At 41.2% G+C, this 14,067-nt stretch overlaps 2 non-coding genes across 2 annotated transcripts; one reads left to right on the top strand and one right to left on the bottom strand.

Annotated features, from left to right (window-relative positions):
* The first annotated feature begins 4,388 nt into the window (after positions 1-4,388).
* On the top strand, positions 4,389-4,497 carry LOC148544888 (small nucleolar RNA R71). The gene has a single exon (XR_015901945.1). It is a non-coding gene; the product is annotated as a small nucleolar RNA R71 (small nucleolar RNA).
* A 2,950-nt stretch (positions 4,498-7,447) lies between these two features.
* LOC148544887 (small nucleolar RNA R71) lies at positions 7,448-7,553 on the bottom strand. The gene has a single exon (XR_015901712.1). It is a non-coding gene; the product is annotated as a small nucleolar RNA R71 (small nucleolar RNA).
* Between the last annotated feature and the right edge of the window lie 6,514 nt (positions 7,554-14,067).

Genomic DNA, 14,067 nt, shown 5'->3' with positions numbered 1-14,067 from the left:
CTGGTCCTGAGGGGCTAGGGAATTCAAATTCCCTGCCCCCTTATGGCCATTGAACGCACAGCTCATGCTTTATAGCTGGCGTTCAATGCCAGCTTCCTGCTGTATTCAGGGCGTTGAACACCCCAGGAGGGACCTCCTTCCTGGCGTTCAACGCCAGGTCTTCTGCTTCTGCCTTTGCTCCATGGCTGGCGTTCAACGCCAACTCTTTGGTCTTCTTAGACGTTGAACACCCATCGTGGACACCCTGTGTGGTGATCAACGCCAGTTTGGCTGCTTCTGGTGGGCGTTCAATGCCCACTCTGCCTTCCTTGTATGGCGTTCAATGCCAGCAAGATACTTATTGCAGTGTGTTTTGTTTCTATCTCTGAATCTTTCTGTCTCTGTTCTGACTAATGCATGTGATCATGAACTTGAAAAAACAACTAAAGAAAATATAAACTCAAGGAATTAATCATGTGATGAGGGAAAAATGATTCCACACAAACTCACTGGCAAGTGTACCGGGTCGCATCAAGTAGTAATAACTCACAAGAGTGAGGTCGATCCCACAGGGATTGATGGATTGAGCAACTTTAGTTAGGTGATGAATTTAGTTAAGCAAATATCCGATGATTTGAGTGAAACTTGATTAATAGAAGTAAAATTGCAAGTAAACTAAAGTGCAGAATGAAAATTGGCTGAATCTTAAAGTGCAGAAGAAGTAAATTGCAGAAACTTAAAGAGCAAGAAAGTAAACAAGCTGAAACTTAAATTGCAAGAAATGTAAATGACTGAAACTTAAAGTGCAAGAAACTTAAATTTCTGAATCTAAATTGCTAGGAAACTTAAATTGCATGAAGAATAAAGGGAATTTGGGTATTGGGATTCAAATTGAACTAGAAATAGAAGTGCAGTGAATTAAAGAAGCATGAGATGAAGAGAAATCGCAGAAGAACCAAAACAGAAATGAAAAATTACAGAAGAGTCAAGACAGCAAGAAAAGCTCAGCTCAATTATAAAATCTCGAAAAAGAAATTGACAATTGCAGAAGAATAACAAGAATAGAAAGCAGATCTAGATCTCAATTACTCTCTTGACCAAACAGAAAAGAAGAAATTGCAGAAGAAGTAAAATGAAAATAGAAAAGAAAGTTAAGATCCAATTTCCAAGTCTTAGAACTATAAAAAGGAAAAGTAAAAGATGATTCTCATATGAATAATTTCAGTAGAGTTCTCTAATCTTAGTCCAAAACCCAAAACAGAAAATAGAAGTTGCAAAAGAAAAGAAAAATGAACACAGAAAGCAAACTTAGATCTGATCCCAATTCCCCAAATTCTAAAAAGGAAAATTAAAAGAGAGAAAGCTAAAAATGAGCAAAAAGGTTCTCCTTATCCAAATCAAATTTGATCTATTTATACACTTTCTATTTCCATCCTTCAGCACTTGGAGTGGGCTTTTTGATTTGGCCTTGAATGAAAGTGGGTCAGGGGTGTTGGTGCTCCTTCCAGTGGAGCGTTCAGTGCACAAATTGAGCGCAGCGCTCACTCCTTAGGCGTGCCCCTTTCACGTGCGCAATTTTGCTTCTCTAGCACTCTCTTGGTTAGTGCTACGTTCCAGATTTGAGCGCTGCACCATACATGCGTGGCCTCTTTGGTGCGCAATTTTCCTCTCTTAGCGCTCCCTTAATGAGCGCTATGCTCGCTTGTTCAGCGCTGCACCATTTGGTGCTTCTTTAGTGCGCGCCTCTCCTCACTAGCGCTGCCTTAGTGAGCGCTGTGTTACCATTTTGAGTGCTACTTAGTGTACGGATGGCACGAGACCTTTGCTTCCAAGCTTGATTTCCCCGAAAAAGTGAACAAAGTGAACGTGGCGCTCACTTCCAAAGTGAACGCTAGCTATGTTTTCTCTTTGAGCGTGGCGTTCCTTTTCTAAACGCAACGCTTCCTTGATTCTTCATTTTTTCATTTCTTCACCTACAAGCAACCAAACAAGCAATCAAAGTCTCACCAAATTCACAAGGTCTTTGCATCATTCATGAAACCAATTAATTCTAGCATAAACCTTATAATTTTGTGTAAAATAAATGATGTTTGATTGATTCAAATTAATCATGAAAATCCACTCCAATTACTGACTTATTGTGCAAGAAAGTGCATAAAACCTAATGAAACTAATAAAAAATGCTTGTGAAACTAGCATAAGATGACTTATCATCATCATGTAAAATAAACTTTAAAAGAAATAGAAATAACTAAATATGGTTGGGTTGCCTCCCAATAAGCACTTCTTTAACGTCACTAGGTTGATGATTAACTCCTCACAGAGATTGATATGGGCTCAAAATTTTGCCCCTTACAGTGAACTTTCTTCCTGTCTTTTTATGAATGAGCTCCATATGCTCTAGAGACAAGATACGACTCACTGTATGTGGTACGACTGGTTTCTTGGTGAAGACAACTCTCATGCCAGGTGAGAGGCCTTCTGTGGGGATCTTTTGTCCCTCCAGCCTTTAATTACTCTCTTCTTAGTACCTTTGTTCTCAGTGTTTGTTGATGGCTGCCCAACACCAAACTTAGAATTGGTGTCTGGGGCTTAGTAAAGCTTTGCACTGAGAGAGATGGTTGGAACACTAAGTGTTGCACAAGATGCGCTCTTCCTCTAGTTGTAAAATCAGTTCTCCCTTTGCTACATCAATGATAGCATTGGCAGTGGCTAGGAAAGGTCTTCCAAGGATGACAGACTCATTCTCATCTTCCCCAGTATCTAAGACTATAAAGTTTGCAGGGATGTAGAGGTCTTCAACCTTCACTAAGACATCCTCTACGAGGCCATATGCTCTTTTCATTGACTTGTCTGCCATCTCTAGTGAGATATTTGTAGCTTATACCTTAAAGATTCCCAACTTCTCCTTCACACAGAGTCTTTTCAAAGGTCATGGTGCCAATGGTGCAAGGAACTAGAAAGTGTTCGGGATCCAGAAGCTTTTGAGACAGCTTCTGCTGAACCAAAGAATTGAGTTCTTTGGTAAGCACTGGAGGTTCTTCCTCCAATGTCTTTACTCCAAATAACTTGGAATTTAGCTTCATGAGAGCTCCTAGGTACCGAGCAACTTGCTCTTCCCTAGTTTTCTCATCCTCATCAGAGGATGAGTATTCATCAGGACTTATGCATTGCAAGAGTGCATGCAAGGGGACCTCTATGGTCTCTACATGAGCCTTGGCTTTCTTTAATTCTTGGATAGAGACTTCATCAGTGTGCATTGAATACTCAGTAGGAACACCTTTACTGGCGTTCAACGTCATCTCTTGTGGCATTTTGGGCGTTGAACGCTCAGTGGGGATATCTTCACTGGCGTCCAACACCAGCTTCTCTGCCAATTTGGGCGTTAAACGCCCAGTAAGGTCTTCCTTACTGGCGTTCAACGCCAGCTTTTGTGCCAGTTTGGGCGTTGAACGCCCGATAAAGTCTTCTTTATTGGCATTCAACGCCATTAAAGGTGTAGCGTTTGGCATTGAACGCCCAGTAAAGACTTCCTTACTAGCGTTCAACACTAAGAATGGCATATCATTGGGCATTGAACACCCATTAGGGATCTCATCATTGGCGTTCAACGCCAGATTACTCCCTTCAGATACGGCCTCAGCTTTAGCAGTGATAGCCTTGCACTCTTCTCTTGGGTTTAATTAAGTGTTACTAGGAAGAGTGTTAGGAGGAGTCTCAGGGATTTTCTTGCTCAGTTGACTAACTTGTACTTCCAAATTTTTGATGGAGGACTTTGTTTCAGTTATGAAACTATGAGTGGTCTTAGAGAGATTAGAGACTACAGTGACCAAGTCAGAAAGGCTCTGCCTAAGAGTCTCCATATGTTCCTGGGAATGGGAATGGTGGCCTGTTGTTGAACCTATTCTGGGTTCTTCCACCTTGATTATTATTGAAGCCTTGCTGAGGCTTATGTTGATCCTTCCATGAAAGGTTAGGATGATTCCTCCATGATGGATTGTAGGTGTTTCCATAGGGTTCTCCCATGTAATTCACCTCTTCCATCATGGGTTGGTCAGGATCATAAGCTTCTACTTTATAGGAAGCTTCTTGGGTACTGCCAACTGCAGCTTCCATTCCTGTCAAATGCTGAGAGATCATATTGACTTGTTAGGTCAAGATCTTGTTCTGAGCCAATATCGCATTCAGAGTGTCTACTTCAAGAACTCCTTTCTTATGAGATACCCCATTGTTCACAGGGTTTCTCTCAGAGGTGTACATGAATTGGTTGTTTGCAACCATCTCAATGAGTTTTTTTGCCTCTTCAGGCGTTCACTTCAAGTGGAGTGATCCACCTGCAAGGCTGTCCAATGATATTTTGGATATCTCAGACAACCCATCATAGAATATACCTAGGATAGACCATTCTGAGAGCATGTCAGGAGGACATCTCCTAATCAGTTGCTTGTATCTTTCCCAGGCTTCATAGAGGGATTCACCTTCTTTTTGTATGAAGATTTGAATTTTCACTCTGATTTTGCTCATGTTCTGAGGTTGAAAGAACTTGGCCAAGAAAGCATTGACCAATTTTTCCCACGAGTCTAGGATTTCTTTAGGTTGAGAGTCCAACCATATCCTAGCTCTATCTCTAACCACAAAGTGAGAGAGCATAAGTCTGTAGACCTCAGGATCCACTCCATTAGTCTTAACAGTGTCATAGATTTGCAAGAATTCATATAAGAATTGATGTGGATCTTCCAGTGGAAGTCCATGGAACTTGCAATTCTGTTGCATAAGAAAGACTAACACTACAAGAAATTACCAGAATAGCGACCAATTTAGCGACCGATTCTGGTGGTCGCTAAACCCTTGGTCGCTAATTTAAGAATAGCGACCAACTCGGTCGCTAACCGTTAGTGGCTGATTTTCAACCAATGCTACTGATGAATCCATATTTGATGATGATGTTTTGGTTGAAATTGAATAGATTTCATCATATAAACTTGCACTTATTCCACTAAATAGCATGCATTTGAACTTTCCTCCTAATTTGTGCTGGATTATGAAAACATGCTCTTTTGTGCCTAATTTGATTAAGTTTATTTCGTTTACATTCCATTCGATGCCTTGATGTTATTTGTTAGTGATTCCAGAGGTATAAGGTAGGAACGATATGGAGAAAATGGAAGAAGAGCCTTCAAAATAGAGGAAGTATGAAGAATCAAAGGAGAAGAGCTCAGCCTAATGTGCGTACGCACAGACCTACGTGTGTATGCACAGCCATCAGATCAGAGCCACGCGTGCGCGTGAGCCGCATCATGCACATCGCGCGTCCATTCAAATATCGCCTACTGTGCGTGCGCACAACCCTCTGTGCTTATGCACGGGTAGAGATTTTTGGCTGAGTATGCGGGCGCACACGTCTATGCGTCCGCATAGGTGGACACACATGCCTTTATTAAAATCTCATGTGACTCGCTATTTTGGTGGTTTGGAGGCCCATTTCTGAAGCCATTTAGCTCATAAGGAAGGGAAAATGAAGACCATACCATAGCATAACATTAGTGTAGCTTAGGAGTTCTAGTAGGTAGCTTTAGTACAGTTTTTTTTTAAGTTTTTCATCATCTCTACTAGGGTTTATACTAGGGTTTTTACATTCAAGTGCCATTTCCATTTTGATCATGGATTTTTCTAATTCCTATTGTAAGTATCTCTTTGTTACTACTCTTTATAGTTACATTGTTCATACTCTTTTTGATAATTTAAGTTATAGTTCAATTTTACTTCTCTTTTGCAATTCCTATTTCTTATTGATGAATTTTGTGATTGATGATTGTTAAATGCTTTCTTGAGTTTTTATTGTTGATTGAGATTATTTGTTGCTTTTGGTTTAAAGCTTTTTTCTCATTTTTCCCATGTTTAGAGTTCTTGCCCACCAAGTGTTTGACAAATGTCAAGTATGATTTTGGGCTAGTTTCCTATCTCTTAGCTTGGGAAAAGTGAGCAATTGGGTTCCTAGAGTTGGAATGTCCAACATTTAATATTTAGTGTCAATTCTTGGATTGTTAATTGTTCTTGTTCCCACTAACGCTATGTTGTTGCTAAGGCAATTAGCAAGCAATTTAGGATTTGTGGGTTAAGAACACTTATGCTTATTTAAATTACTCTCCGATGTGAGGGTTGATCAAGTGAGATTGATCCATTCTAGTTGTCATAGTTGTTGTTCTAACAAGGAAAGGACCTTTAGCTCACTCCAAGCCAAGATTCCTTTTATGCTTCAATTCCTTCATACACATTTACATTAGTTCTTTTTACACCTTACTTGTCTATATTGCATAGTTACTTCATTAATTCCTTTATTAGTTCATTTCTTACAATTTTGCATGTTCTTTTATTACTTTATATGTTTATCCCTTTATTGAAAACCCCATGATTCTCACAACCAAGATTGCACACTCATTGGTCTCAAGTGTCCTTGGGAGACGACCTGGGAATTGAAACTCCCGGAATTGAATTGGTTTTAAATTGTGACATATCCTTTGGATTAAATATTTGACTTGGGAATTAATCGTTGGTTTAGGCTATACTTTCAACGATGGGATTCTAATTTGTGAAAACCTAGATCAACGGTAAATTTGACCATGGCGTCGTTACCGGGGACTCACTTTAAGTGCAATGAGTGCTATAATTTTGGTTGTTGTGAATATGTGAATAGTGTGAGTATTTGGTTTTTATTTTCTACTTGGCACTATTTTGTAGATATCGTTTCTATCTAGCTAGTCTTGGTAGCTGTTGATTGTTAGGTTGGTTTATGTTTATTTGCCCATTCTTGTTTTGCTTTTCATAATTGCATGCTTCTATTGCTTCCTCAGTTGAATGACACGGTCACTTCCAGACCCGATATTGGCCCCTTTTGATCCGAAAATAGAAAGAACTTTAACTCATATTAGGCAAGCTCGGCGCCGGCTAGCATTTGTGAATAGTGAATCAGGCTTGCTTGAAGAGCACTCCAATTTACTATCACCATCAATCTGTGACCATCATTCTTCAATTAACGAGGAAACCTTATATTCATCTGTGGGGAGTGCTGAAATCTCTTTGAGTGACTCAGGTGACAACTCCATAGCGGATCCACCTCATAGAATTACCTTAAGGGAAGCCGGAGCTCCTGATATTAACTTGCAACCGATACAAATCCGGTATTCGGCTTTGGATCCAAATTTTGAGCTTAAGACTAGCACAATAAACTTGCTCCTCAAGTACAATGGACTACCAGGAGAAGACCCTCTTAAGCATCTTAAGGATTTTCAAGTTGCATGCTCTACTGCGAGAAGACACGGTGCAAATGAAGTAGCAGTTTTGGTGTTCGCTTTCCCTTTCTCTTTGGAGGGAAAAGCGAAAGAATGGTTTTATACTCAACTGGGAGATGTGATTTCCAATTGGGACTTGTTGCGTAAGGAATTTCTGGAAAAGTTCTATCCACCACAAAAGACGGACAAGGAAATCTCTTGCATTATGCAATGAGATGGGGAGACTCTTTATGAGTACTTGGAGAGATTCAAGAAGTTGTTGGAAGCTTGCCCCCACCATCGTATTGACGAGTTGGTACTTATTAGCTATTTTTGTCAAGGGATGAACTCCCAAGATAAGCTTCTCCTAGATGCCTCTAGTGGAGGATCCCTCACCAAAAATAAGACCGCCGAGGAAGCTTGGGAGATCATAGCGGACTTGGTGGACTCCACTCAACACTCAAGGGCAAAAAACCCACAACCAAAGACTTTAAGTGAAGTTTCTCCTTCCGGAGATGCCATTTTGACAAAGACCCTTGGTGAGATGACAATTTTGTTGAGACAAATTACCCAAGGGCAACAAATTCCCCAAGCCTTGATATGTCCTCCACCTCAACCTCCAAGAATTGAAGGACCACCAAGATCATGTGGTATTTGTGCTTGTAACAACCATTACACCGATGAGTGCCCTCAACTCCAAGAGGACACTACATTAGCGGTAGCCAATCCATACCCACAAATACCTAACTACAATCAACATGGAGGAAATCAAAACCAAGGGTGGAGGGATAATTCTAATCAAAGGTGGAACCAAGCCCCACAAGCTCAACCTTACCCAAGACAACAAGCCTACTATCATCAAGCTCCTCAAGGTCAACCACAATACCAACAATCCTACCAACAACCACCACAATCTCAACCTCAAGGGAGGTATCAACATCCAAATAGTAGACCTAACCATCCTCAAGGCAATCAAGGTCCTCCTTCTAATCAACCCTACATGAATGACACACTCCAAACCTTTATGCAAGAGCAACGGAAATTTCACAAGTAATAAGAAGTGTATATGTCTACAATTGCCGAAGCACTCACCCGTTTGACTTTTTCCCCTTCGACTACACAAAATGTCCAACAAGCCTCAACTTCTAGTGGTTTGCCCTCACAACCTCAACCGAATCCTAAGGGAAGCATCAAGCTATCACCCTTAGGAGTGGCACCAAGTTGGATGAAATTGGTGTTGTGCCTACAAGTTCAAGTGAGGAAACCCACAAAGAAGAGGTGGGAGAGGATATGGAAGTGATGAAGGATGAAGAGGAAGATGTTGAGAAGGATGAGGAACAACCGCTCAAGGCCAAGGAGCCAAAGAGGAAAAATCTGATTGAAGAGCCTATGCCCATTCCATTCCCAACTTTGGCAAAGAAGCCCAAGAAGCAAGAACAACTTGACCCCAGCATGGTGGAAATTTTTAAGAATGTTGAAGTCATTGTCCCTCTATTTCAAGCCATTAAACAAGTGCTGAAATATGCCAAGTTCCTCAAAGATGTTTGTACCCACAAGGAGAAAATTGGCGAACTCAACAAAAGGCCGGTAGATGATTCTATCTCTTCTTTAATTCCTGAAAAATGCAATGATCCCGGCCCATGTTTGGTTACTTGCTTGATTGGTGGAATAAAGTTCACGGACTGTATGTGCGACTTGGGGGCGTGCGTAAGCATTATGCCACTCCCCATTTATGAGAGATTGAACTTGTCACCCTTAAAGAGGTCCGGGGCGAGATTCGTGTTGGCCGATAAGAGCATTGTATCAGCTGTGGAGATTGCAGAAAATATTCTGGTTGACATCCAAGGTTTACTCTTCCCGGTAGATTTCCACATTTTGGAGACTCCTCCCATTGACTCAGACAGGCCATCATCCATTCAATTTGGGAGGCCGTTTCTAAAGACATCCCGATTCAAGCTGGATACACATTCAGGAGTCTATTCTTTTGAGGCCGATGGCAAGGTAGCAAGATTCACATTGGAAGAATCCAGGAAATCCATCCTCGAAGCCTATTCTATCTTTGGATGCGATATAATCGAAGATGAAGTGATTGAGGTTGGCAAGGAACAAGAAGAAGAGAAGGTTGCCAAGAAGTCTGATTCAAGAGATCACACTCAACCCAAGAATGCCAAGGAGTTGGAGATTTTCCACCTTGGAGAAGTTCAAAGTGACCAATGAAGCCATGCAAAGTCCAACTTAGGACTCTAAACCAATGTGCTTGGTGGGAGACACCCCACCATGGTAACATTATTCCAACTTTATCTTTTGTTTATAGCTTTTTGAATTAGTTGCTTTCTTGTGGTATGATGATTAGCTTAATTTTGATTTGGTATTTTTGAATTGAATAAGTTGAATTGCTTGTAGATCATGAATTTATGCTTGTTTGTATGATTTGGGATTGGTATGTTGCTATGCTATAGGAAGGAACCTTAGTTTTCAAAAGAAAATTTTTTTGTGATTCAGGGCATCTATGTGTGCGCACCACCCTGTGCGCACGCACACAACTGCATTTTTCACCATCTGTGCAAGCGCACGCCTCTGTGCACCCGCACACCCTTTGTAGCACCCTCTGGTCGCAGCGCCAGCACTGCCTGTGCGTGAGCGCTGCCCTGTTTTTTATGCCCTGTGCGTGTGCACTGCCTTGTGCGTACGCACGTAGTCCCCTTATCGCGCTTCTTGTGCGGCCACACAGACGTGTGCGTCCGCACACCAATTGACAGCCCCTCTGGTGGGAGCATCATCATGAGTTGTGCGCATGAACAACCTCCCCCTATCTTTATCCCTGTGTGCGCACGCACGCCTGACTCTGCACCTCAAGCAATTACTTCCTTAAAAAAAAAGAGAGAAGCTTTCTGTGCGAGCGCACGCCTTTGTGCGCCCGCACGCGTTGTTATCACCCCTCTGGTGGGAGAAACCGCATGCTCTGTGCGCTTGCATCCCTCTCCTTTTCGTGTATTGTGCATACGCACACACCCCTCTATCTTGCAACCTCTGTGCGTGTGCTCCCTGCTGTGCGTCCGCACACGCTTATACACCCGCTTTGGTCGCAGCGATCGCATGCTGTGTGCATTCACAACCCTTCTAATTTTTGCTTTCTGTGCATCCGCACAGGCCTCTGTGCGCGTGCACACGACTCGTTTTGGGCGTTAACAGGGCAACCTTCCCTGTTGAGCAGCAGTTTCATTTTTCTCCTTCTTCTCGCTGCTACTGCTTCTCTCACCACAGCCCTCAGTCTCAGGTGACTCTGCCGCCGGCCACCGCCACCGTCAAGCCGCCACCACCGCTCTCTCTCATACCCTCCCTCTCTCACTTCTCTCTCTTACTTCTCTTTTCTTTTCTTTCTTCCTTTCCTTTCTCTTTTCTTTTCTTCACCACCGGTGAGTTTTCCCTCCCCGGCGTTTTTCCGGTGAACCCAACCACCACAAGTCGCAGTGGCTATAAGGAGTGCCATTGTTTCCTTTCCCATTCTTGTTTTCTCAACCTTCAATTTTTAGGTTCTTAATTTCCTTTTTTGTTGATTTTTGCAATTGTTTTGATTTTCTTCCCATGTTGCTTAGATTAAATTTAGTGCTTTTCTTTGTCTCTTTGTATTGCAAGTGTTGATATTTGATTATGGGTTGCTTATGATTGAATTTGAGCATTAATTGTGATAAGCTTTCACATTGCATACCACATGTTTGATGAAATGCCTATATGAACATTTTGTTTGATTCATATGACATGTCCATGATATGTATTCAATTTATCTCTTGTTAGGCATATTGTATGAATTGTGCAACTTCAATTATGAATTTTGATGGTAGTTAAGTGAATTCACCAATGCATTTCCTTGTTTGTTGATGTGCGATTTTGGTTACAAATGCATTGTGTTGTGTGATACCCAATTGTCATTGTTCATCTCGGAATTTGAATTCGGTAATCACTTTACAATTGTTCAACTTTAGATGATGTCTTGATCAAATATCTTTTGGCCTTAACTTAGAACATTGCACATGTGGTTACCACTTATTGAGGATGAGCAATTGACCCTTCACTTTGAGTGAATGGTCATTGTTGTTGTACATTCTTTCGCTAATGAAATTTCTTGCCAACAACCTCAATGACCATTACATTCAGAGGGTGTTAACGAATCAATTGGTGCAAGCATGAAGTTGCTTTTTATGTCCATGCTTTAGCCTTGCAACTTAAGCACTTAATTGAGAAGCAGTGAGCTTTGTCCGATAAACAGTGTGGTTGCCGTGGTATCCGGCCAGTCTGTGTGTTCCAACTGGGCGCATCATTGTGTTTTTTGTAAACCACACTATTCTAAGAGCATCTTTTAACCTTGTTAGTGCTTCCTCATTAATTTTGTTTTATTGTTTCCCTATGATCTCAAAAATTTTTTATTTTATTTTCAGGATGCAAAAGAAGGGTAAGGTACTAGTTACTTCACCGGTTGAGCAAACTACCGCTCGCTCTCCTGATATTTGGTGGAATCACCAAGGTGATAAACTGAATACCTTGGTTAATGGAAGATCCGACTCTCAATACGAGGCTATTGAGAAGCGCACAATCCATTGGGAGTGGCCGTTGAAGGTTCCAAGCCAGTACAAGGTGACTATTCATCACAGAATTGCCTCGCTTCATTGGGGATTTCTCGAGCGAGAACCCATTGAAGTCAATGAAACTATGGTGTGGGAATTCTATGCAAATTACCAAGCTTGGGAACCGAAGTAAGTATTCCTCCGGGGATAGATGTTGGAGACGTCAAATCAAGCTCTAGAAGCTATTCTGAACATCCCCCACATTCCGCTTGAGAAGGATGATTATTTCAAGATAAAAGTGGATGTGTTCAAAGGAAGAATATCTCTGACTCCCATTCTTGAGAGAATAGCCCGTCCTGGTGCATCTTAGGAGTATAGCAAAGGGAGAAATTATGTTTCCACTAGTATTGCATACTCTGATTTGAATGCCGAAGCCCATATATGGCATCAGATTATGGCAGACTACATCATCCTGAGCACCCATACTACCCATGTCAGATTTAGGACTGCTTTGCTACTATGGGCTATTATGGAAGGGAAGCATATAGCCATTGTACCTTTGTTACGCAAATCGATTTGGAAATTGGTTGAGAAGAGAAATATCAACATTCCATTTCCGTCGATGGTGATGCGCTTAGCAAACGCAGTGGGGGTAGAGAGGCAACCAATGAATATAATGTTCGAGTTTCCAAGAGGCAACAAGTTCATTCCGAGGGGAGAATTGGATGGATCATCAGAAAAGACACCCTCGAAGAGGAAGGCACCCGTAGCACCACCATCAAGTTTACCAACCTCATTGACTCCTTTACCGGTTCTCTGGTCTCTTCCAAAATTATTCCGAGACATCTTGCACGATATCCACCACATGGAGCAATTGGAGCAGAAGCGTTTCGAGTGGATAGCGGCGAAGCTAGAAGGAAGAGACCCTGGCCCAACTCCTGAGGCTTCATCCGAGCTAGTTGGGGAGGAGCATGATGAAGGTGACCAACCCATTTCCGATACCACCAGCTGACGTGGCCCCGAAGTTCTCATTCTCCCGGATCCGAAGCAAGCACGGAGGACCGTGCAAGAACTAAGTGTGGGGGTACTCAATTTTAGTAGCTTTATCTTTATTGCACCTTAGTTGGTTTGCCTGTATATATCCCTTTAGTTTTCATAGTTATATGGTAGTTAATGTTTGCATGTTTCATATTAGATTGAATAAGTTTGATGAAACACCAAGGAATTGCCATGAAATCTTTCTTAAGGCATACCATCGGTTGAATTGAAGAAAAATTTTGTGTTTTCCAACTTGCTTAAAGTATTCTGTTTATGGAACATAGAAAAGAGCTAGAACAATATACCTTGTAAGATTTGCGCTTTGATAGATGGTTACATTTTTCAACTATAATGTTTGTTCTGGTGTGATTTTACTCCTTTTTTATTGTGATCGTTGATTTGCATCATTTTTTATATCCTGTATTTGTTGTTTGGATTCATTTAGCATGATTGAGGCCATCTTTGATGTTAAACTCACCAACCTATATGGCCAACCCTTGTACTCACCATTGTGAACCCCTATTGAGCTTGTAATTCCCTTTTGTTCTGATTTTAACACATTATTTCCCCTTAAGCGAAAAACCATTGATGTCCTTGAATTACTCTTTGATTAGCTTGGGTGGATTAGTGCGTATATTATAAGTGTGGGAGAAATTGTTGGGAAGCATTGGTGATAGAGGCATGGAACTCATTGTAAAAAATTGGCAATTGAAAAATGCTCATGTGTTCTTTGTTTTAGGTCATATGCATCTCTTGTGCTAACAAAGACAAGAAATAAATTCAAAAAAAAGAAAAAACTGTGCATAATAGAAAGTGAAATAAAAAGTTGAAGTAGAGGATGCATATGTTCATGTTTTGAAAAGAAATTGCATGAGTAAGGTGAGATAGGAGAAAAATTGGGTAGCTAGGTTACATTGTTATGAGTATATAGGTGATATAGGATTAGGTGGACACTTAAGCTAATCAAAGAACTAATTCTTTAAGTCCACTTAGCCATATTTATCCTACCTAAACCCTGGCCCCATTACAACCCTCCAAAGACCTCATGATATTTGTCTTTTATGCATCAAATACTAGTTGATTGTTAGATGAAGTGCAAATTTTTGAAAAGTATGATAAAAGGAGAATTGAGTGATTAAGCCCTAAACACTGAGCGAATTGAGTGAATACACATCCAGTGAGGGGTTCGATCGCTCAATTCTATGTTCTTGCATCTCTTG

The sequence above is a fragment of the Arachis ipaensis genome, chromosome B9 (assembly GCF_059453495.1).
Source record: "Arachis ipaensis isolate K30076 ecotype BB chromosome B9, ASM5945349v1, whole genome shotgun sequence".
Classification (NCBI taxonomy): Eukaryota; Viridiplantae; Streptophyta; class Magnoliopsida; order Fabales; family Fabaceae; genus Arachis; species Arachis ipaensis.
This window is presented reverse-complemented; position numbering and strand designations above follow the sequence as displayed.